The sequence below is a fragment of the Schistocerca gregaria genome, chromosome 1, assembly GCF_023897955.1.
Source record: "Schistocerca gregaria isolate iqSchGreg1 chromosome 1, iqSchGreg1.2, whole genome shotgun sequence".
NCBI classification, from domain to species: Eukaryota; Metazoa; Arthropoda; class Insecta; order Orthoptera; family Acrididae; genus Schistocerca; species Schistocerca gregaria.
The window spans coordinates 744,332,990-744,360,068 of NC_064920.1; the positions used below are offsets into that span (position 1 = coordinate 744,332,990).

Here is a 27,079-nt window from a genome sequence, read left to right on the forward strand (position 1 = left end):
CACATGTAACCACAAACCATTCCAAATTTGACACTTATTTCTTCTGTTGGACACAAAATGAGAATGAAAGCAAATTGATCAGTGAGGCAGAGAGCAATGACGGGAGCTTAAAAATATTATATTCTATGATTAAAAATGAAGGTGATGGCATTAATTTGAAACTGAGTGAAACAAATAGAATATTTAATAAAGAACTGTCAGATGTAAAAGGGGATGTTGGTACATGTGCTGGTAATGGCAAAAGTAAACGAGTTTGAAGAAAATGCCTGTAGAAATTCTTGTAGTAGCATCGTAGTACATGGAATAATATAAAACAAAGAATTTTCGTGGGTAAACAAAATTCACCCAGTGGACTTCGTTTACCAGCATGATGATAATTTTAGTAATGGTATGTCAGAAAACTTGAAAATTAAATTTGTAAAGAAATTTGTAGGTAGGAAGGCACTGTCTTGGGATAATCAGAATATATACAAATATGACTTTTGCAGAACATGAAAATCATTTTTGATCACATTTTTTGGTCTGATATCAAGAAAGCTAGGATCTATGTTTTAGAGAAGGCAGCATTCTCATGAAAGACTATTGTGAACAGTGCCTTAAACACTCATACAATTAGATTAACTATTAGATGAGACAACACAAATAAACTGCATTAATGAGGTGATGCCAAATAAAGTACAGTACAGTGAGGTTAGTGTATGGACGAGATGATTCTCGTGAACAATTTTAAAACATGTTGATAAACTAGATATGGTATGGGAAGGAAAAGAGAGAGAGAGGGATAAGCAAAGAGAAAATGAATTTTGTCAGAATGGGAGTATGGTTCAGTGATAATCATGGAGACCGAGATAGAAGAAGAGAGAACAGGAAACATTAACATCATAATCATAGCAGAAGAGACAATCACTGGAATGACAGATGCAGGGATGATGACAGGAGAAATAATAATTGGAATGATAGGCATAGGGATGATGAAAGGGATAGTGAGTAAAGAAGTGACCAATGGGAAGGTAGTAATAGAAGATTTGATGATATGATTTTTGAAGATGGAAGAAGTAGATACCACACTCAGGCTAATAGAAGAGGTAATTTCCCGAGGGGGTGCCACAGGAGAGATTACATTGCTTCACATCAGGTAAACAGAATATAGTTTAGCAGAGAATTTTGGGAAGACATGGTAAGAGAAATGAAAGGCAAAGAAAATAAGAGACAGAGGGGTGAAGTTCATCTTGATGATAATGCCTTGACAAACTTATTTAATGAATCTTGTAACCAACAGAGTTTTCATTAAAGATGCTGATGATGAAAATTGTGATTAGTTTGGTCTTGTGAGGTTAATGAATAATGAAAGTGTAAAGAGGGACGATGAATCTATTTGAGATGAGGTTAAATGTGTTGAGACTGGGTATCATGTACTTGAGGGGGAAAAGATAGGATAAATAGTAGTTGTGATGTTGATGGTGCTTATACTGTGAATATTAGTGTTACTAAAGATGATTTAGGTAATGGTTTTTTATTGTTTCTCAAAATAAATTATGTTCCTTTTGTGCAGGAATGTTTAGCAATTGAGGATCTGAGTGAAAGTTTAATACAGAGAATGAATTGGGTTGTCAAGACTGTGATAGATCTTATTTTGGTTTAGCTATAAATTATATACCATTCAGTAAATATCAGAACACTGTGAAAGGCAAAGATGCAGTATAAACATGCTCACACCAAAAAACGAGGTGTACAAAAAGAAAGATGAATGTATATCTGTATTCTAATGTTTCCTTAAGCTGATATCAAATTTTTCACTCTTCAACCATCTGTCTCTTTGCATCCATGATTCAAGCTCCAAGTATTGGGTGTATGTCAGACAATAACACATATTTGTCTAAAAGTGTATACAATAGATCTTCTGAAAAGGGAAGCAGTTTCTTTCATTTCTAAATTGCTCATCCTGAAAATGATACTTTAATACACTTAGCCTGCAGACTTTTTTTTTTTTTTTTTAAAAAAAAAAAAAGCTTTATTACAAAGGAGGCTGGTGCACTATTTTCTTTGAAAAAGAAGGGGTAAATATCACTCTGTTCAAAGGAGAGTTAATATATCAATCAATTTAGATTGTTATCTTGGTAATCATAGTGAGAGACTGTGGAGGTGTGAACTTAGACATGTGAATTGCTGCTAGTGAAAGTATCTGCCAGCCACACACCACAAAATAATCAACACGATTTGCACATCCTTACAGTGCCAGTAGTTAAATACCAGTATAAGGCAACAGTTATTTTTAATTGAAATGAGACAACATTGTCATTTACTGACTCTTAAGACATGAATTTCTGGGGAGATAGATGTTGTGATGGTAAATAACAGTAATAGCAATCAGATCAGGAGAGGGGAGGGGAGGGGGGGGGTAGAAGAATTAGATGGTAGAGGCTTTATGAGGAAGATAAAGGATTTAGTGATGGGGAAATAACTAATTATTCTTACAGTGAACTTATAGCAAAAAAGATAGGAGAACTTGCAGAGGATAAAGAGGATCTAGAAAAAACTTCAAGGGAATATAGTGATGCATTGATGAGAGACCAGGTTAAGTGAAGAATTATCAGTTTCATCTAAAGTTGAAACATCGTGAGCCATTTTTCACTGAACCCTATGGTGTACCCATCAGTAAAAGAAGAAAGTTGAAAGGAAGTTACAGAAAATGCAAAAATGGAGGGTTGTGGAAATGATTTGTAGTCATTACACACTTTGTGGAGGGAAAATTTGTAAAAGAAAAGTGGAAGAAAAGAAACTACTGTTGATGAAGAAGTGTAAAATCACTAGAATCATTCAAGAGGATTGTACTCATTTGTGCATCATGCATGTGGCAAATGCAAGGACCCTACCCACATGACATTTACTTCCACAGTAACACATTTCTGATTTCACATATTTTCTTAGACTGTCCTTTATCTCTAACTTACACACCTATGTTTGCACAATTGAATGTTTGATTTAAGCACTTTGAATTTTGGATAGGCACATACTTTATAGAAGATGTCACTTTGATTATGAAAATGTACTTGGTTTTTCCCTAAACATATAATGATCTTATAATGTCACATATACCTGGACATCAAAGCATGAAAACATGTATGAGGAGTACAAAGAAAAGTCCACTAATGTCACAGACTCAAGATTTCAAAAAATAATTCATAATTGAACTGATGTAGGATGCAGTTGGTGCAGTGCTAAGCCAAGGAGGGCTGGGAAAGAATCTTCCCATAGCATGTTCATCCAGGACACTTAATAAAGCAAACAGAAATTTTATCACCACCGAAAATGAAACATGCATTATTCATTATTGCTTGCTAGTGAAATGTTTTGCCCATACATGTTTGGTCACAAATTTATGATATGTACCAATAATAAACTTCTAACAGGGATTGGAAATATTTTTGTCCTTAATGAAGCTTAGACTGAAGCTAGAAGAGTATGAATATGAAATTCTATATAAGAACAGGAAAGGCAATCATCACAGATCACTATCAGACATTCATGAAGTCAAAGTGGCAACTACAATGCCTAAAGTAACCAGGCCCCTTATCAAGATAGCCACAGACACACTGAAGATGAGAGAGAGTCAACCTCTGCAAATGAGAATAACAGAGGGCCTTGACTCAAAGATAGAGGAAAGCAAAGGCCAAGTTTTGAAGAAGTTAAAAGCGTTCTATAACAAGAACATGATGCGCCTATTGGTAGAATCTTTGAATGGGTTAGAAAGTATCTCACCTAAGAAGGTATGAAAAAAGATGCAAGGATATATACAGACATGTGAAAGTTAACAAAGAAACAAAATCATGCAAAATAAGATAAGGATGCTGCCAAGGATAATAAAAACTCTAGAAAGTGTTTTTGAGGAATGTGCCATCGACATTGTAGGTCCACCAGCCAAGCCAGAAGAAAGGTATAAATACATATTAACATTTCAAGATGTAATGACAAAATATAAAGTGGCAGAGCCAATAGAGATGCAAGATGATGAGACAGTAGCAAGATTATTTTAGAAAAAATGATTTTGACATGTGATATACTCTCAGTTGTCATCAGTAACATGGGAGGTAATCTTTTCAATGACATGTTCCAACAGGTGTGCACATTACTGAGAACTGAGAAGAATCAAACAACCAGTACTATCCTCAAGGTAATTGTACATTAGAAAGATTGTGCCAAACATTGACTGAGTTTCTGAGTTTGTGAATATGAGTGAAACAGATTGGGATTCATGGATAACCTATTCAGTATTTGTTTTTAATACAACACCATACATTGCAACAGGGAATATCCCACATTAATTGTTTTGTGACAGAAAGTGTAATATACTTTTTTTTTATAATGAGTACACACTGGATCCCAAGGAAAGGCTATAATAAATGCATCAGTGTGCAAAAGAGTTCAATAATAGATGTAAAATAAATATAAGGAACACTACAATCAAACTAAAAATCTGAAAGTATTCAATATGGGAAACAAAATCTTGCTATATGATGTAAGCAGACAACAAGATAGTCAGTTTAGAGGTCCATTAAACATAGTCAGAACCAAAGGACCTAATGTAGTAGGCCTACTAATTTTAAGAAGGAACAACTTCCTGACCATTCATACTAAGTGACTAAAGGAGTTGTCTTGAATTACAGATAATGCAGTGGCTCACACTGGAAATATGAGAATGCACCTATGCAACAGCACATATTATCAGGAAACACCACATTTCAAAGTGAAAAAATTTAAATATGCACCAAGACTGTACTATCATAATCTAGTAAAACTAGTCTATACAGCATCACTTGGAAAACAATAAGTTGTGTAAAAAAATTGAAAGATAAATATGAAAAAAGAAGAAGGGAAAAAAACCACAAAAACAGAACAAATATTGCAAGTATTGGTAGATGTCTGTAAAAGAGGCCTGAGATAGAGTTTACTACAGTGGCAGCTAGTGCTAATCTTCGTTGGTGGTGCCTACATAAAAGTAAAACTTCTTAGTAAAATTTTTCCTAATTGTTTGTTATGGTAATCTTCTTTTATGTCATTCTGCTTAAAAACACTAGAAAATTGCAAGTATGTTAATTATACAGTTATAAATATAGACTTAATACAGAAAATGTTATGGCTATAATAAAGAGTATACGTAGGTGAACAAGTGTGTGTGTGTGTGTGTGTGTGTGTGTGTGTGTGTCAGACAGAGAGAGAGAGAGAGAGAGAGAGAGAGAGAGAGAGAGAGAGAGAGAGATAGTATGTGTCAGTGTGTGTAATATTGTAGTAGAAACAGCAAAGGACTTTGACAAACAGTTGAATAGAATGGACAGTGTCTCGAAAGGAGGATGTAAGATGAACACCAACAATATATATATACAAGCACCAGAATGATGTAGGTTTTAGTAGTTATTCAGGGATGAAGAGGTTTGCATAGTACATAGTAGCATGAAGAGCTGCATCAAGACTGAAGACCACAACAACAACAACAAAAACAACAACAACAACAACAACAATGGCAACAATATAGTAATTGGTTGCTGTGCATCTAACTATTTGATTTCTATCTTTTCTTCCATACTTAATAAATTTATCAAACAGTCCACTTGTTCATTCTGAAATCACTGTATGAATACCTGAGTTCCAACCACACAGCTCCAGGATATGGAAAGTGATTTGAGTGAAAGTTCAGGCTGGGGGGAGGTCTAGCTCATGTTCAGCAATAGAGCTTTTGCCTATTTTTTCCAATTTCTGCCAACTGAGGTCTGGAGTGAAACTATTTAAGCTAGGCTGCTTCAAAATATTTGAAAGAATAATAAGTTAAATTCTGATAAAATAATAAGTTAAATGGTAAACACATATCACCTATAACACACAATTTCATCTCATTTTAATTTCTTGTTAGAGAGCTCTATATCTTATTTTAAAAAATATGAAGATTTGGTGCCAAATATAAACTAAATATTGATACAGCAAAGCTAGTTAATGAAACAGTTGCTTTCAAATTCCGTTAAAAATAGCTGATGGAAATTGAAAGAGCGTTTGGCATCATTGGCTGAGAGGCTCCTTGCAGGGCAGATCCGGCCACCTTGGTGCAGGTCTTATTACATTTGATGCCACATTGGGCAACCTGCACACTGGATGGGGATGAAATGATGATGAAGACAACACAACACCCAGTCCCTCAGCGGAGAAAATCTCCGACCCAACCAGGAATCAAACCCGGGACCGTAGAAAGGCAGTCTGTCATGCTGACCACTCAGCTATCAGGACGGACAAAAATAGTTGATGAAGTGCACTAACATAGACTTCCACTGGGATATTCTGATTTTTGTTTGAAGTAGGGGTTACAAAGCTCTTAGCAAAAATACCATAGTATCTTTGAGGATATTTCAGACAATTTCAATGTAGTTTTAGAAAATGAAAGATAATAAAAGCTACTTAATATCAATTATAGGTGAAGCAGTCTATCAAATTCAGCTATATTGTTGACAGGATATGACACAACTGCTAAATTTGACTTCAGTGATCTCATCAATACGTTTTCTGCAATCAGGGTAAACAAATGAAAAGTAAAGCTATTATCAGAACACAATTCTTGGAGAGGAATATGTTCTCAGTACTTAATTAGAGCCATTTTTCTTTTATTTCCTGTTGGTGGATCATAACTATAAATAATTTAATAGAAGCAAATGAAATCTGTTATTTATTACACATAATGATAAAATAAATATGCAACAACTGCCACAAACAATAACACATAAATTTTGTTTCATTATCAGTTATTTCAGAAATTCTGTAGAATCTGAAATTTCTTTACTATGATTTTGCCATGTGCAATAATTTTCTGCTATGTCGTTCATTTAAGTAATATTTTTCAATAATACTTCATCTATCTTAAACCTACCTTACAAATTTCAAAGTTTCCTTTATATATGTACAAAAGATTAAAGAAATGTAGTTTTGTCTGTATGTGGTGGAGGGAGGGGGAGGGCAGGAGGTGCACAGTATAGACCACAGTTTTGGCAGCTCTGGCCCGGGTGCAGCTGTGGCTGTGGGTCCAGCCAGCTGGCTGCAAACATTTTGTAGATGCACACACAGGTGGGTGAGGAGGGGTGAGAGAGAGCACGGTTTGCTAGAGTGCAGGGAAATGGGGGTATACATGAGATGCAGCATCCAGTAGACCTTAGCTATGCTAAGGTGAAGAGCAGGGTGGAGAAAGGGAAACATCTTACTTATGCCAGTGTGCCTGCAGTTTCGTAATTCAGGAGTGTGGAGGCAGTATTGGCAACCTGATGGTGCTCCTAGGTGTTTGATATGTGGGATGGGAAAAGGAAAACAGGTTTGTACTGTGGAAGGATGTACAGATTCATCACTGTGGAAGGATGTACTGAGATGTGGAAGCATGAGAGAGGGGTAGCGGTAAAGCCTGGCCCAGTTTCTGGCAGTGTCTCTGCAATGGAGCAATGGAAACTATGCCTGATTACCTCTGGTCTCTGTCACTCATACTACTCCAAAATCGTGTTATACCTGCAAAGACTAGAATTATATCTATCTTATATTCGTGGTGCAGCTGGGCCCCTCCGGGTGTTAACAACAAACTGCCCCTAGTTTGCTAGGCTGTTGAGTAGTATAAAAAGTGATAGAATAGCACAAAATGAAGATAGAGACAGCTCACAGTCCAATAGGACAAATGATGAAGCAGGAAACACAAAGTACATGTGGAATATTTCACTTTGTGGAAGAAGTTAGTAAGATACTATTTGGTACACTGGAGGAGAAATATGCCTCATACTTTAAAGCAAAAATAGACATGGTGGAAGGACAATAAAGACAATTTTTATGGTTTGGTAAGGAAAAAGTTGGGTATGATAAGAGACTTAAATAATATTAAACTGTTACCTTGGAAAATATGCATTTTCTTGTAAGTGTCTATAAATGTTTTATAGGAAGAGATGTGTACCACATGCAGAGTGTAATCATGTCTTTTAAATTTATAATGGTAAGCACTAGTTAGGAACAAACAAAGGCTCATCTATGGCTGAGGGTGATGAGTGGCTTTTGCGTACATTGAGACAACACTTCCACCAACAGGTTGTTTTGCCATACACTGAATGTTCCAGACTAAACTCTTGGATGATCTGTATTTCAAATACTGCCATTAACAGAAGTGCCACCTTGTGTTTCCTTAATTTGGAAATAAGATACTGTGTCCAGATGCAGATGCCACAGCGGCTACTTGACATAAACCAGGAACTTTCCAGAGAAGATTCTGAACATCTCATGATCTGGACACGGTGGGTCTGACGTCAGAGAGAGTAGTCTGTATGTTTTGGACAGGTGGTCTGAGAGTTACTCAACAGCTGAGTATTGAGCTGAATCTAGTTATGAGTTAAAAGCCCTTGAGAGGCTGTGAGTCTGCCATGGTAAGCCCATGGCTGCATTGCCTGTCTGAGTCTTGCCAGTGTATTTCAGAACCCTACTGAGTGTAGATAGTAGTAGTTCCAGTCTTAAAGTAACCTCTTGTCATGGATCGAATGACTGTGTTACATATGTGAGTATATTCTGCCCTCATATCAGTTCTTAAATGCTGGCTCTGCCAAAGTCTTGGTGTCAGCTCTCCATCAAGATCACATGTATTTGCTTGTATGTATTTGTTCCTCTGGTGTCACATTAAGCAGTTCCTGTACAAAACATCATTCCCAGCTATTCAACACATACATAGTATGACCTCAGATGTCAATATTGGATACCTACAACCACTATCTGAGTTTCAAAACAGCTAATCTACTCCATTTATACCTCCACTGATTACAAAAACTAATTTTTAAATGATAAAATGCCATTCTCTGGGGTCTAATGTGACTTACTGAAAGTATTTGATTGTGACAATCATAACATTGCATCAGAAACATTACATTTTTGTGTCATACAGAGTTCAGTACATGACTGGTTTATTTTGTATTTATATTACAAGCTACCATACACTAGGCAGTTCAAGTAATTCATAGAGGGATACAGCATCACCTACTCATAGCATACCACAGGATTCAAACTTGCATCAAGTACTGCTAAAGCTCTGTGTCAACTATCTGATATTTCATTTGCCTACGGACTAAGAATTGTACCTTTCTGCATATGATACAGTTACTGTTGTCAAGCTGACTGAAGTATTAACAGAGTAACTAATTAATGATTTTGTGAATGTTACAAAGTGACTCTGCACAAATAGGTTGGCTTCAGATTTTGAGAAATGCAGCTCCTTGAGTTCTGTGCTATCAAAATGCCCCACCCCAGCTCCAGATAAATAGACCCACAAAAACATTTAGATTCATCTCCTTTAACCACTACAACAATCATCAACTTTAAGAGTCATGGAACTGGTAAATGGGTATATTTTTTAAATGTCCATTTATCGATATTATGTGGAATATCACTTTGGGATACTCCTTACTCAGGCAATAAGACAACCATTTTCCAAATGAAAGTAACTATAATTATGTGTAGTGCACATACATTTTGTAAGTGTCTGTTCAAGTAGTTGAACATGTCAATCACTGTCACCGTATCACAACACATTTATTCACTGGAGAAGATTTTTTTCAGCAAACCATTTGAGTCTGAGAGTAATGCTGGGATTCCTGAATACAATACTAAGATGAAAAATGATCTGCAGTACTCTCTAGCAGATCTATAACTGATACATAAAGGAATGCAAAAAGTGACTATAATATTGTTTTGACAGTTTACTTATGAAATTAAAACTGTTTCTAACTAAAATTTTCTTAATACACATAAGTAGTCAATTAGCAGTCTACAGATGGCTAACATCTAGCCACATAATTTTGTTTGATAAGTGTATGGAGCTTTTGTTCAATTGGCACATACCACATCTTACCATTTATCATGGGTATGATCTATGAGACATGGCACTAACATTTGAGCACATTCTTTGAGTCCTATAACTGTTTTTATTGCATTAATTGATATTTCATGATATCTTTGTAAGTGCTCCTAGTATTAAAAGTTGATGTTGGAAATTGTATGTTCCTACTAAAAAAAATGTGAATGAATGGTTTTGCTTTACACAATATGACATAATACATGCTTGAAAATGTTTTATAAATGAACTACTCATTATCGTAATGGGTGCTTTCAATATGATCTTTGCAACATCCAACAAGTATTAAAATAGTTCAACCCAAAGTCTCATGTAAAACAGTTAAGCAGACACTTTGTAAAATTACTTCAGTATAGTCTTGCATTATAGTCTTCACTTGTATTGGGGATCCATTATTCAAAATACTATTCTGATGTAACAAGTTCAGAACAATTTTGTTTTCAAGTTTGATAAGAAAAGAATGGATTTAGTACATAAAAAAAATTTCCAGAAGTTGCATAAAAATTGGAGTACAAACATAATGGTGTAATATTGGCACAGCAGTAGCATTCACAGTCACCAGAAGAAAGAACATTATTGACCACTTTACAAGGTTCCATAACTTTCATAATTGCTGTTTGTGTAGGAGGATAGGTGGGTGTTCTTTATCAACATGGATTAGTCATCTCTGTTTATTCTAGCTCGAAAAAGCATTACTCTGAAAGCTGGCAAGTTTTCCTTCTTTTTGTACGTACCTATTGACAACTCAGTGCTCTGCTTTTGTATGAGTGGTCTCCTTTAATTTGAAAGTATTTACACTCTGCTACCACTTTCCAGTACTCTATTAGAAGTATGGAATTGTAAATATAAAGATAAAGCATGAGACGATACTTTGTTATCTGTAACACCTTTAAAAACAATTAAGCTACAAAAAGCCAAAGCAAGAGACTTGCAGACTTCCAAGCTCTGAGGAAGTTTCAAACATTAACTGTATTTCGAAGCAGGAGCACAAATACTTTTGATGGTCAATTCACCAACATGACATTTCTGTTGCTTCATGTAATCACGTCACAAAAGGTTTAATAAGATAAGGAATACTTGAGTGAAAAGTTGCAGTTGCCAAACAGTCAGTGTCTACAGGAATCAGATAATAGTTTGCAGTGCAATGATAGTGAAATATCTTGTTGGTTTTTGATCTGAATTATCTAAATTGTTTTCAGATTATTTCTTTTAGAAAATTTCATTAATTTGAAACAAAGGAGCTCTCAAGCCAACATAACCTTTGTAATACCTGCAAACTGCTACTGTGTGATTGGTGACATTAACTTATTATTAAACCAGTTTTATTCCTTTGTGTTATCACGTGTCGTGGGTGAAAAGAATATTCATATTGCTTCAGATGTGCTATGTTAATTTCAGTTTTCTTTTTGTAAAATACATATGCAATCAGTTTGAGAATATTTTGAAATTATGAACGGAAAGGTGACTTAACAAAACTGCTAAATTATTTTTGAAGTACCATCTATTATTTTTGAATACTTCGCTAAACCTAGATTTAGTCATACAGTATGGAGACTTCACTCTCCAAGAGTCAGCTTGTTGTGAACAAACTCGGTGTGTAATTATCTTTGTCAGACATTTTTTGAATTTAGCGATATATTGGAGTGTTGCATGGGGATTCAGTTTGTTCCTAGCTGTTTAATAATGTAAATGTCTTCTACATGTGCTTCGCAACTCAACCAACCCAAGTCTCATTGCCGCTACCCACATACCTGGAATCGATGCTGCATAAGGCTAGATAGCCACACAATATGAAAAAGGCAGGGCGTGCAACACAATTAACAGTCACAATGAGACAGAACTAGCTAAAACCTGCATATCATTATGCCAACAACAGAATGCTAAGTGACACATCACATTTATTAAGTTTTAGAATTACTATTCATAAGAGAATTGCTATAAATTCACTCACTACCTTGGGTCAGTGACAGATTGCCATCAAAATCTTACATTATAGTAAATAAATAAATAAAAATTTCTGCTGAAGACAATATTAGAAAGCTGAATGTATAGAACTAATGCTGCAAGAAGAAAAAGAAACTAATAAGAGAGTAAATGCTTTAATATCATTATTTTGCAACCAGTGAATTTCTTGAATATTGGATGTTCTGAAGTCACCATGATAATTAATGACTTCCAAAAGAAATTTTAAAAAACAGCTCAAGAGTCCATAAAGGCATTTGAAAATCCAACAGCGAAAAGCTTTGGAAAACCATGACTAAAAAAGGTTTTCATTATTATTTGATAAAAGCACCAAAAAATTGACACAGAACATCCATTGTTGTATCAAATGATTGACAGCACCAAAAAAAGAATTACTCACTTAGATGTGGTTGTTGAGTCTCCAGTGCTTTTTAGTGCACATTCATATAATGACATTTAAAAAAAGGAAATGGAACTTAATCAGTGGTCCAACACTTTCAGTTTAGTATAGATTTTGTAGTATTTTGTACATGGGCAATATTGTGAGTTTTTGACGCAGTGAAGGGAGCTTATGAAAAGAAATATTCTTTTAAAAATGCAATAGAAGAGTGTGGTCAGTGCCAAGTCTGTATAAAACAATAGTAATGGCCTCCACTGAAACTAAAACAGAGATAACTGGCAAATTATGAAACAGATACCCAATTTTACGCAAAATATCTCCAACTCTATACTGAGGCATGTAAAACACACTCAGCCGATATAGAAATGAGAAAAATAAGTTTAGTTTTCTGTGGTGGTGGTGGTGGTACCAAAGGAACTGGAAATGATCAATACTTTTAGCAAACAATAGAGGAAAAAAATGTAACAGCTAAATGAAATTTGGAAGACCTGAGAAGGACTGCAATCATGATAATTAAGTGAAAATAAACACATTTTGTGTACAAAACAAAGCTAAAGAATGTAAAAACTGAATGATCAGGACTATAGGGAAAGTATGCATCAGACCACTTATCCTGAAGTGAATTACAAGCCCTAATGACATTGCGATTTGTATCATCATAGGACAATATGGACTTCAAGAACAAGTTGCTTTACTTAATCCTTAAAGGGCAGAAATAATCTTTGCAGTATGGTAACAAAAGTAATTTAACTTGCCATTTCCGGCAATAAAATGCAGCTTAACATTTTCTGAAATAGGCTACACTGATGAAAAGAAATAAACACAACTGGGACAGACCCAGTTCAAAAATGTTCAAATGTATGTGAATTCCTAAGGGACCAAACTGCTGAGGTCATCTGTCCTTAGACCGACACACTACTTAAACTAACTTATGCTAAGAACATCACACATACCCATGCTCAAGGGAGGACTCAAACCTCCACCACAGGGGAGTGGAGGGGGGGGGGGGGGGGGACTATTCAGTCTGGATCCAGTTCATATTATAGTTAAGGATAAATCATACTCTGGAAACTCTAGGTTGGAATACCAACAACATTAGGAAAAGGATAGATTGATACTCACTACAGAGGCAACATGTTGAGGTGCCCACACTCATTCACACAGGCAAGAACACTTAACACACTCATGACCGCTATCTTTGACTGCTCGAGCCAGGATGCAAATGGCACATGAATGAAAGCAGCAATCTGGAAGGGGCCTAACTTCCCATGGGTGGTGCATCTGCAGTGACAAGAACTCTCTTGGCCAGTATGCTGAAAGTCTCACCAATGCCTTCACAGTCAGGCATTATCCCCCACACCTAGTCATCAAACAGATCTCCTGAACCATTCCCCCCCCCCCCCCCCCCCCCACACACACACCCAACACCTCCCACCACCCCCAAGAACCAGCTACAAAGGAGTACCCCTCCCCCCCCTTTATCACTCAATACCATCCTGGATTGTAAAAACTGAACCACATCTTTCGTCAGAGCTTTGAATATCTATCACCATGCTTTGAAATGAGGAACATTCTATCCACAGTCCTTCCCAACTCCCCTCAATTTGTGTTCTGTCATCCACCCAACCTCCATATCATCACCGTCCTTCACTGTGCCACTCCCAGTCCCAATCCCTTGCCACAGGGAGCTAATCCTCACCACAAGACCTGCCCAGTCCACAGCTTTTTATGTTGGTATGACTGCTAACTAACTGTCTGGCAGGATGAATGGCCACAACCAAACTGTCCCCAAGAACAAAGTAGACCATCCTGTGTGACAAAATGCACCACAACATAACATGCTTGATTTCAGTGGCTGCTTAACAACCAGGCCATCTGGATCCTCCCCTCCACTACCAGCTTTTCTAAACTGCAGAAATGGGAGTTATCCTTACAACACATTCTCCACTCTCGAAATTATCCTAGCCTCAACCTATGGTCCTCATATCCTGCAACCCAACAGTTTCTGCCCTCTCTGTCCTATTATCTCCTCCCTATTCATATCCCCTCGCCTTCACTGCATGCCACTCTCTGCAAACGCAAACGCGCGTCTTTCTCCTTCCCTGCTCTTCTCCTTTTCTGTGTCCCGTTCCCCCTCCCCCTCCACCTTCCTGCCCCACAGCCTCCTGATGGTGCACCTGGCAGTCTTGTCATACCTCTGTCTAGTCCCTGCACACCTTTCCAAAGAGCATTCTCCCTCCCCACCCCCCACCCCAAATCTGTACCCTGCTATCCCTCTGCCTTTCCCACCTCACACCGGATTGTTGCCTTTATTTGATGTGACAGTTGAAATCTGGTTCAATTTGCCAGAGATGGCAGTGATGTGTGTGTAAGGTGTGCTTGCCTGTGCGAATTTGTGTTTTCTTTTCTGAAGAGTGCTTTTGCCAAAAGCTAAAATCTGTCTGCAACTCAATGAGTCATCTTTATAGTGAGTAGCAGTCTACCCTTTTCCTAATACTGTGTATAAGAATAAGTAATAGAAAAATACAGATATCAGATAATTAAGAATTTAATATTTTTAATTTAAAAAATATCAATGAAATTGTTTTGTGCAGTTAAACCAATGACACTAAGTTGAAAACAAAACAAAATAAATGTGAGGGGTGTTCTTTATTTAATTACATTTTATTTTTTCCCCATCATTTATGGTGCACAATTTGACTCATCATTACAGTTCCAAATATACAGTACTTTGATCGAACCGTAGATGAAGGATAATCACGAAGTGTAATCCCTGCCTGCACAGTACAGCCCAATTTCCCAACTGCTGTCATTACAGAAGCCAACAACATGGAGTGTGTTCGTCAAGGACTGCACTGGATGATATGATTCCTGTGAAAAGAGGGTGTAAACACAGTGGATACTCACAGATGATTGGTGGCAGTTTGTGGAGAGAGTGCACCATCATGAAAAGTGTTCTTGCAACATGACAATGCTTGACTCATTACGAACTGCTGTTGCTGAAACAGGATTCCTGGTACTGTCATACACCTGTTCTCCTAGGCCCCTTGAACTTCTGTAGGCTATTCCTCAAACCACATTTCTTGAGCCTGTTGCAACATCCATAGGGAAGCACCTTACAGTTCCTGGAAGTCTGCAAAATGATATCTGTCCCGAGTTTTCTTCATAGCCCTAAACTGATGGTAATCAGAAGGGGGCAAGCCAAGTCAGGAGAATATGGTGGGTGCAGCAGTACATAGAAACCTTATTTCACCAATAGCAGCTATGGTTTTCCAACTTGAATGAGGATGAGTGTTGTCATGTTGCAAGAGCATTTTCTGATGATGTGCACTCTCCACACACTGCCACCAATCACCTGTGAATATCTGCCACGTTACACCCTCCTTCCACAGGAACCATGTTATCCAGCACTGTCCTTTACGATCACACACCATGTTGTTTATCTCTGAATGTGTGTAACGACATACATGTGTTGTAATGAAAATACTCATGTTGCAAGTGTGTGTCACCTGGTCTAACAGGACATACCAATTAGGCAATTGACTTAGCACCTTAAAAAGTAACCACAAAAAACATTTTATGTAGTTTGCTACACTGATTAGATAAACAGAGGAACTGGAACTTACAAGGAACAACTTTTCATACTAATAATATCACAATGGTATGACCCATGTAGGAGTCATCAGGTGCAAGGGATTGTACAGATCCACACCACACAAAACTAGGCAAATAACTGATAGTGATTTGAGTGGAGAAGCATCAATGTTTCATATGACAGAAGTTGGCACTGCAACCCTTCTTATCATCTTTCTTTCCTACTTACATTTATTTCTCTGTCCCAACTATGCCAAAAATAGAACAACTACAGATTCTTCGATATCATTTTAATAAGTGAGACTATTTAACCAGTTTATTTTCTTGAATCAAGGGTCTCTCTTCAGGATATATGAAATTAAATGACTTCTTGATTACTGTGGAGGGATGTTGGGTGATGTGTAAATTTATAAATTTAAGGTATGGGACACTAGTCCAGAAATGACCGAGTCAAAAGTTACAACAAAAATCATTGCAACACCTCTGACAGTAGAATGTGTGTACCATGATTGTTATTGGTAAGACTGTAGGGTAGTGGTAGTATGGATCAAAACAAGAAAAAATATTCAGTAAATATTCAGTAAATATGAGCTCTAAAATGCATACCTTATGAGCTATGGGCCTTGCTCAGTAGAAGGGATGTGTTTCATAGGACTGAAGACAATCAAATGCTCATAGCTTTTAAGGTATGTATTTTAGAGCCCTTGTTTACTAGGATTTTTTTAAGACTACCATCTCTGAAAGTTGCCTCCCCTACAATCTTAGCAACAACAACAGCAGTACATGTATTCCACTGTCAGTGGTATCAGAATGATTTTCACTTATAACTTTTGACTCAATCATTTCCCTTATCTCAGACTGACACATTTACCCTTCTCCATTATACCTGAAAGTTTGTATCATAATCACAGAAACATCCTGTGTATCCTGTCATTTTCTTTAATCAGACTAGATAATGTCATATGCATTTTTCAGTTACAACCACAGAAAAAAATTCTCCATTCTGTAGTAGTTAAATAATCCTAATGTCCAATCATCTTGTTTCTGACAGCACAAAACTAACATGTGACCAGAATTAAAGTAAAAGGGAGAAGAAAGCCAAGAACAGACAAGCACAATGTAAGGCAATCAGTGGATGAACATACATTAATGGTCGGGAGACAGCAAACATGTCATACCTTGGCTCATATAAATATAATTTTTTACCTATGTTGCATTGTTGTGTGTTTCCATATATCTCTTTTTACATGGTTATTATGATGATTCGATAAATTTTATGGCTGATAGGTAGTATCTTTGTGGTACATATCGCCTAACTTCTTCTAATTATTAATTTTTAAAGATTAAAATAAATAGTTCTAATTCATATCAGATGGAATTTAGGTTTCCTACAGTTTCTCCAAATCAGTTGAAGTGAACACTGGGATATTTCCATCAAGAAACCCACAGCTGATTTCCTTGACAAATCTTTTCCTATACAACACTGTGTTCTGCCTTTAATGGTGTTGTTTATGGGATGTTAAAACCTGTTTTTTTTCCTTCTTGAAACTAGGTGGATTATCACCATATACTACTCAGACTACATTACTGTTACAGTGTAAACACACCTCTTAATTAGTCCAGCCAATATGAAATAACATTAATGTGAAGATCTCAAATATGGAAGCATGCTTGTTTGGCACAAATGTTGTGGCACAGAGTATGCAGTCAACTGCAGTATTTCAATGTGTGGCATTTAAAAAGGGGGAGAGGGGGAGAGGGGGAGAGAGCGAGAGGGAGAGGGGGAGAGGGAGAATATGGTCAACTACTTTTTCTCAGTTGCTTCACAATATTGTCAATGGTAACTGTTTAAACAGCTATGGTATACTAACTTCAAGGGGTTCTGAATATGATTCATTTTGTCCTAGAGCTGTATTTCCCCTAATGGAGAAATTTCCATATTTCCTACATGGTATGATTGCGATTGACTTACCTCTTGCCACCTTGTAAGTTTTCTATGACTGATAATAAGAGAAGTGGATTCCTATGTGATACCTTATAATTTAGTGTAAAACGTGTATATCTTTTCTTCTGAAATGGCATTTCCCTCAGTTGCTAAGTTTGTGGTACAGCTGCAAAATAATGCTCATCTGCATGTGCACTAGCTTCAATAGCTAGTGCAGAAATCTGACTCTGTCATATATCGGCCATCTGTCTCTAAGAATTTGTTACGCCATTATCTTGATTCAATGAAATTCTGACTTTCTTTTTCCTCATCAAAAAGTCAAAATATTATTTCAAATAGAGTGAGAGCAGCTGATTTCTGAATGCAAGACATGTGATACCTTGTACATATTCACACCTAAATCAAAGTAGTTCACATAGATGACATTATTGGTTCAAGAACTGTTTGACAGCTTCTACAACTGCACCAGAAAGTAAGTTGATGACAACAAATGAACCAGATGCCCATCAGTTACCATTCATGAACTGTTAAATTTGGTTGAAAATGCCTGGTAAATGATCAGTGTATCACACTGAAAGATTGAAGGAAGAAAATCACATATATATGTCGCCATTATTAAATAATTTATTACAAATCATCACATGAAGATATTTGCACAGTGGCTGCAATCCACATTTACAAATGGAGGAAACAATAAGTGCAGGGTCTGGTCAAGAATGTTTCTTGTGTTACATCAATAAAGGAACCAATCTCAACACTAACGTTTCATAGCATCAATCAGAAGAGGACTAACATATTAGTTTAAGACAGAAGAATTGTCTCAGTAACTGATGGTAATGATAGTATGGACAAAAATTATTTCTCTTTACTGACTTTATGCCAGTCACTGTGAATGACAATGCATATTGTCAAACTCCAAAGAAACTTGGAGCCAGGCACTTCAGGTTAGGTGTGGTGGTCTGTGGCTTGTTGACATTTTGCAGTTATTGATAAAATATGACAGCTGTTGTAACAGGTTCAGCATCAACAACTGAAAGTAACACTCAGTATTCTACTCAGTGGTTCTTTAGCAGAAGACTGTAAAATAACCATAAAAAGATTTATCCCATGACATAACAAATGTCTGAATTTTCAAGAATATGTTGGAAAGAAAGTTCACTTATTTAGTTGAAAAACTGCAGTTTCTTCCGAAAGTTTCAGCATGTAGTGTTTTAATTTAATATATATTATGAAGACCTTCACACGAAGTTTTAAAAGCTTACCCAACAACCAAAATACTCGTTCCGTTAACTTGACAATTGTTTTCATCGGAAAATCAAAAGAGCATGTTCTTCAATGGGATTATTAAGGCATAAGGAGTACATTATACTAACAAATAAAAATAAAATGACACGTTTACTGAAAATGGTAGGGATTTTATTCTACATCCTGTTTGCCTACCTTTCACAGACACACTGTGGTAGGGGAACATTGGTCTAGCAGATGGCTCGATTCAACAGAAGTTCTGTCAAAAATATCACCTAAAATGAAGTCCATCATACATAACTTTCTGTACAAATTATAGTTTATCACTTAAGAAATTAAAATTTCATATGGTAACTAGTAACACGATCCAAGAGTCTACAAAAATAAAACTATATTAAGAGACAGAGATTAATCTTCTTTGAAGCAAACCATCTGTTCTTGAACAATACTCATTAAAATGTTAATAACATCCGTACAACGGACACAGCACATAATTTTTTTGTACAAACAATAGCATTACAGACAGGTCCATTTTTATATATATATATATGTATATATGTACACACACACATCAGGCATGGTGACTTAACAATGTGGGCAAAAGTCTGAGGTAACAAAACTTTCTCCATCAGTTACAGAAACAGAAGTGGTGAAAAAAATCTTATTTTAACAATATTCAGATAAAGAAAAGGAAGTCACGTGGAAATATCTTTCCCTTAAAGTGATACAAAATTAAATTAAAATAGGTTACTAGTTGTTCTCTAATACAGGACCTTCACATAAATGATCAAAAATCAACTACTGCAATGCTCCGAGTTACCACTTTAAAACAAGCAACATCTCTTTGTATATTCCATGATAACAATATCAATAACAATGGCTTAAATTTTATAACACTTGCCACATTGCAAAGAGAAAATATAAAATTTTTATCATCATCATAAAACATAAGAGCAGTTAACAGTAAAATACCAACTGACAATTTTCTCAGATACACTTTTCCATCAATATAACAAATAAAATTCTGTATAAAATTGTTCTTGAAATAATTACACATTCAACAATTTTCTTGCCACAACCTGTGGCAGTACCTGAAGTCTGGACACTGCAAGGGATGCCTATAAAAAGACTAGATCCTTGCCTGTAGTTTAAAAATGGTACACTATGCAACATATTTTGATGTTCAACATATCCTGAATTTCTTTTCCTGTGCATGAAAGGAGACATGATCACATACAACAGTTTGCCATACTAAAGTAGTGATATCATAATCTCTACTGTAGTACATACGAATTAATCGACAACACAGTACCACAAATGATTTACAGGCCTCTGCTCATGTACAGGAATAAAACAGGAAAATTATTAAAACGATAACCATTATGGTTCTACAACAACTGGTCAAAAAACAAATAAGTTGTCTCATCATAAAACATCACAAGAATATGTCATTCTTGAGAATAAGATATGTTTTTGGAATAGCAGAAATAGAAGAGTGACATAACGGAGAAATAATAACAAATATTGGTTGGCAAAACTGTATCTCAAGCATGGTATGAAGGGCTAGGTAACTACTGCATGTATCTGTGGAGATACCAGAGACAAGTGTTACCAACACGAAACTTGCACTTCACATAAGTTCACAGTAACAATGTTTAATATTTATAATATATATTTATATATATATATATATATAATCTTTTCATAACAACTAGTATTTTACACATGTTAACGAGCTTACACATAACACACTGACCACGGCAGCCTTGCTCTTTGCTTTTAAATTAATAACAAATTACTGCTACACAAATAATAAACTAAAGTAGTGTCACAGTTAGTCCACCACCTGAACTCATCTTGAGCAGAGAAATGTTAAATAAATGAAAACAGAACAGAGTTTTGGGAATCATTAGTTAAATCTAGCACTCTGCCAGCAAATGTGTGCTGCATACTGTGACAAAGGTGCTGCACTTATACAGAAACCCAAAAATTTAAGAAGTCTGGTGAAGTGGAATGTTGAAATCATTGTTATATCCAGCTTATGGCCTAAACTTGCAAGAATGCAATGAAAGTAAAACTGAGCACTGCTAAAAGACCGAGGTTTACTACAAAATCAAATTACTCTGCAGTATGACAAGAACCAAAGCCCTTACCGTGCTAGCAGTTTGGCTACTGGTCACAACAGCTAAAACTACAGTACGGTTGACGATGCCCTCATATCCCTTCCAGAACAAAGCAGTGCGCTTTTTATCTGGAATGTCAGAATGCACAAAAATTATAAAACATGCCACAAATAAAAAACGGTAATGAGCAAGGATACTGTGGTCACAATCAGGATGAAGAAGCATCAGTTTTTATTGATAAAAATAAAGACATATCTCTAAAAATGCAATAACTCAACACACAGTGAAGTGCCTCACTCACAGCAAACACTGAAGCCACCTGCAGTCAGTCTCTCTGGGGTCTTGTCTCCAGCAGAGGGTTAGCATCTCAACTACAGCACATTACAAATCCTGAGTCAACTTAGCTTCTTAACACAGTGTCTGACATTCTCTTTAGTTTCTGACTTTGTACTTTTTAAAGGCAAATGTACTTTATTAAAAAAGTCAACAAGACTATTAAAATATGACCTACTAGATTTCACTGTGCTTATGACAATTGTACAATAATTATTTGTCAAAAATTTGTGTTTCTTTTTTAAATATAAAATTAGAGAATAAAGCCTTACCTTCAGCTGATGCATATCCCTCAATCTTCCACCAAGGACTCTCATTACAATTGTTATGTTATTGCACTTTGAACTATAAATTCACCACACATAAAATATATCCGCTACGATTTGCTTAGATCTGTTACCAACATAACAGTTTTATTCAATAACAAACATAATGCCCATCTCAAGCCAGGCACACCATTCAGCAACACTGTGGCCATTATCACGCAGCCCAGTAACACGTGTTAATTGCAAAAAATGACTGGTGGTCGCAAATCATGAATGGTGCACCAAAATCGACAGCAGGAACTTGTTGTCCATCCACCTGGCATAAAGCCCCAATACATTTGTCCATTCTTGTAAAGCAATAATCTACTGGCCTTGCGAACTCATTTACTGTCTTGAATATATTCACAGAACACACGGCTTAATACAACAACATTAAAATGCTACTGCTGCCTGATTCATTTCCACAAGCCTTTCAACATGCACATTTACTTCACACTGATCACCAGTTTGTTCTGCACTTTATAATTTAAGCTTTTCTTGCAGAAAATGCAAGTCACTGATACCTAAATTTGAAAAGATTTCATATGGAAATGAAAATATACATGTTTTAAAACATATAGTATAATAATTTCACAGGTAACCGGCAGTGGGAAATTGCAGGCAGTTCGGCAGGATTTCATCAGAGCTGGCGGCTTCAGTGGGTGAATAATGTGGACACTCTGACCATTTAGGACTCCTGAAACAGAAGACCAATAAACATAAGACTGCATGTCATCATCATTGTGACAGCTCTGAGTCCTTTAATAGCTTCTGACACACAACAGAAAGTAATAGTTTAACAGAAGATGGGTTACATATGGCACAAGAATGTTAATTACTGGAATTACACTTCTCTAATTATAAATAAATTTAATGAAAACTTAATTATTGCTTTTTGAAACTTGTAATTTTACTAAAAAGATTTATACCAAAACATTGTAGTCTATTTAAACACTGACTGCTGATATTATTGGATGAGTGTAGAAAAACTTGAGCTTCGTATGATCAGTACATAAGGAATGTAGTATGGTCTGTTTTTATTGTGTGTTTATGTGTGGTATTCACTGATACAAAAGGGTGTATATAATGGCCTGTAGGTGGCTATTGTTGGAACTTCTTTTAAGTAGTTTTGTAATAATTTACCACTTATCAGTTCAGTGCCATATTATGATAACTGACAAAGAATAAAAAATTTGTAGCAAAGTGGAATATAAGGCAGACAACTAGCTACATCCAGAAAAATAAACAGACACATAAACCACTGGACCATCTGAAGATGGGAGTGTGAACCCTTAAACATCTCCTATAAGAAATTAAACATAACAGACACAGTATAATTGTTTTAATTTGTCTTTTTGTAAAACTGAAGGTCATGTGTTTTCATGTCTGAAAGAAGTAGGACCACAAAAATGATAGATGTCTGATGAGAGTTAAACTGATATGAAGCTAGGTATTTACCAATAACATTAATACATCAGTTAATCTCTTGGGAAGTGTGAAACCAAGACGCCAATATGCCAAAACTGCAAATAGGTGATACAACAAAACCACAGTTTATTGTACCTACTGAAGAACTCTTACACTGATACAGCAATGAGAAATGCTAAAGGAGTTCAGTACTGAAAGATACCCAATAGAAGAAATTGTAACAGTGCTCATCCAAGATATTGATAATATCCATGCACTACACATTTAAATAAATGAAAATAAATTTTATATTCAGTGTAAAATATTACTCAAGGATAATAGAAAATAAAGAAAAAATTATCAAAACTGGACATATTTGTCACAAGGAGCAATCACAGTCCTTATTTAGACAGAACTGGTTTTATTCTGCCTGTCTATCATTGTTCTTATTTCAAAATTGACAATTTTGGGCATCATCATCCATCTTCAGAGCCACTAAACAATAAAACTAAAATACACATGTTTCTCTTCATGGGACTTACACAACTGTTACTCATCATCAATGATAAAATCCTTCCTCTACAGTTGTAAAATTATTTATTACAAATAAATTACAACATTATAAATCTAAAGGAATGTACTACAACTAACGCAAAAGTTGTAACAACATACCACATATCAAAATGACATGACAACCTGTCTTAACACAACTATAGCTCACTGTCATGTAAGTGTGGTTTTAACACACATAACAGTGAACTGATAGTTTCATTAAGACAGGTTACCCTATAACTATGAGATATGGTACATTATACAGATTTTGTATTTTATGATTAATTAATACTGTATTGTACTCTGCCATTGGGAGATACCATCGAAATCTCAGTGCCAATTCCAAGCCTGGATAAAGGAAAAGGGATGGGCACGGGGCTAACAACCCTATCCTGGAAAAAGAGCTCATTATGGAACCAAAGGACAAGTGAAGCCACATGGATGTAACAGATAAACAACCTTGGCAATGGAAATGGCATATGACTTGGTATTTAGCAACATGGAATGTGAGAACACTGAACAAGACTGGAGGACTATGGAATCTGAAAAAGGAAATGAAGAAATATAATGAGATGCTGGCCACAATACAAGAGGTGAAATGGAAAGGACGTGGAATATTAGCATCTGGGACACACACACTGTTGTACAGCTGTGGAGGCAGAGGATATGAAGGCTCAGGTTTTCTGGTTGATAATGCTATGAGACTGCCATATCGAAATTTAAGCCTGTCAGCGAAAAAATCTGCATATATGAAGGAAAGTCGACTTCAGTATACCCTTCATACGTACTTATGCTCCAACAGAAGGTGCACAGCTGGTGGAAAAAGATATATTCTATGAGCAACTGGGACAGTAGATAGCAAGGGTGGTAAAGCATGATATTAAGGTGGTTATGTGGGTCTTTAATGCTCTAGTAGGAAGAGAAATTGCATGTAGGAAAGCAGCTGATAAGGATCGTCTGTATGAAGCTTCTAATGACAATGGTATCAGAATAATTATTTTGCCATGGGCATTAACATGATTATTACAGCCACCTGGATGCAAAGGATGGATATAAGGAAAGTTACATGGTGCTCCCCAGATGGGATCACAAAAATACAGAATCAGAAAATGAAGGAGAATGTTGCTATGGTAGATCAGGTGTAGCAGGAAGTAAACAGAAAAGAGTACCAGGATACTGTCGAGGAACCTACCCTGGAAGAAGTTAAAGCTAGTATCGAGACTCTTAAAAACAGTAGAGCTCTGGGAGAAAACAATACTAAAGCAAAAATGATAAAATATGATGGAGAAAAACTAATAAGGTTTTGCATGAGATTATAGTGGAAATATGGTGGAGAGAAAATATGCCAGAACAGTGGAATACAGCTATACTCTGCCCTCTATGTAAGAAACATGACAAAGCTGATTGTGCAGATTATAGAGGAATGGCACTGCTCAGGATGGTATATAAAGTATCAGGAAAAATCAAGGCAAGTTGACTCAGTATATATGTAGAACAGTATCTATGAGACTACTAGTGTGGTTTCAAAACTAACTGCTCCTCTACATATCAGATTTTTACGATCAGGCAGATCCTTGAAAAAGGTTACGAGTATAGCATCAATTTCCACCAGCTGTTCATTGATTTCAAACAAGCTTATGATATTATCAAAAGGGTCAACTCTGGAAGGCAATGCGAGACACAGGAGCACCCAACAAACTAATAAGACTGGTCCAAATGACTGAGAAGAAGTTAGGTTGCGGGCAGTTTATCAAAGGCATCTGAAGTTAACCATGGTTTGCAACAGGGTTGTGTGCTCTCCACTAGTCTTAATGTAGCCTTGCAAAGGGTAATGCAAAAGACACAAAACGGCAACCCTGGCGGGACACTGTTTAATAGAGTGACAAGTTCTTGCATATGCAGATGATATTGATTTGTTATCCAGGAGGAAACAGGACTTTGAAGAAAAGCTTGAAAAATTAAATAGATATGGAGTGGAGATGGGGCTGACAATCAGTAGAAGTATATGTCAACATCTCGGAAAAAGTATAGTGAATGAGAAAGAAGCATCACTTTGAAAGGGGAAAAAATTTGAACGCTGTGAGAGCTTTAAATATCTTGGATCACTGGTAACTGAGATTAATGATATGAGAGGAGAAAAACATGCAAGGATTACAGCTGGTAACAGGAGCTACTTCACAGTGATTAAGGTATTTAAAACAAGAAGACTTAGTAGGAATCTCAATCTGACAGTGTATCATACAGTAGAGAGACCTGTGGTGATGTACAGTTCAAAGGCTTGGACAATGACGGAAAACGATGAGGAGTTGTTGCAGAGATGAGAAAGGAAGATACTTAGGAAAATCTTCAGGCCAGTGAATGACAGGGGGTTTTGACAAATCAGAAATAATAAGGAGATCAGAGAGTTGTACAACAAATGAGATACTGTGACAGAAATAAAGAGTAATAGACTACGTTGGTTGGGACATGTAGAAAGAATGGTGGAGAGCAGCACAGTCAATAACGTCTCAAAGGAAAACCAGGTGATGCCAAATAAGCAGTAGACCAAGGACCAGATGGCGAAACAATGTGGAGGAGGACTTGAGAAGAATGGAAGTTAGAAGATGGAGAGCTAAGGTGGCCAGCAGAGAAGAGTAGGAGGAGACTGACTAGGAGGCCAAGGCCCTACATGTGCTGTAGTGCCAAGGAGTAATTAAGTAAGTAATACTGTATTGAAAGCACAGTATTAGAACCCACCTGTAATTCATTTTTATCTGTTAACAGATCTGAAGATGGGAAACATTTCCAAAACTGGTAATTTTGAAATGAAAACAATGATCAACAGATAGAAAATAAGCCTATTTTGTGTAAAGAAAAATTATTAAAAACAACAAAGAATATAAATTATTAGTAGTAACTGTATCATCATATAAAAATATGAATAATTTGACATTCTAACAGTTTGAATGTAAAATGAAACACAACAGAGAAAAAAATTGAAGTTATCAAAGTAAATTAGCAATAAAGAAATGTTTCCTTAAAGCAGGAAGTCTGATGTAACGAGAAATTTCAGTTTCCTGTCTATAGCACAAGTCTGACCTGCCAATAAAAACTCTTCCAGCAGGACACAGAATAGACGAGAAAAAGACCCCATAATTAATGGAAGCTTTTTTAGGAATAAAAAAACTCAAAATGAATAGCTTGCCAATGAAAAACATACTTTAGAGAACACAGTGGCAAAATGTTCATGATTAACTAATGGAAACAACTTTGGGATACAATAATGGTACATATAGACAACATCTAGTGAATCATTGTACATAGAGACAAATG

The 27,079-nt window shown here is 36.1% G+C and overlaps 1 protein-coding gene across 1 annotated transcript in view; it reads right to left on the reverse strand.

Moving 5' to 3' along the window:
* Positions 1-19,196: 19,196 nt before the first annotated feature.
* The window catches only part of LOC126267603 (nuclear hormone receptor FTZ-F1), a 199,427-nt gene continuing 191,544 nt past the window's right edge, over positions 19,197-27,079 (reverse strand). Inside the window, exon 8 of the mRNA XM_049972907.1 lies at positions 19,197-22,505. The gene's annotated coding sequence lies outside the window, so the exon portion shown is untranslated. The remainder of the gene's footprint in view (positions 22,506-27,079) is intronic.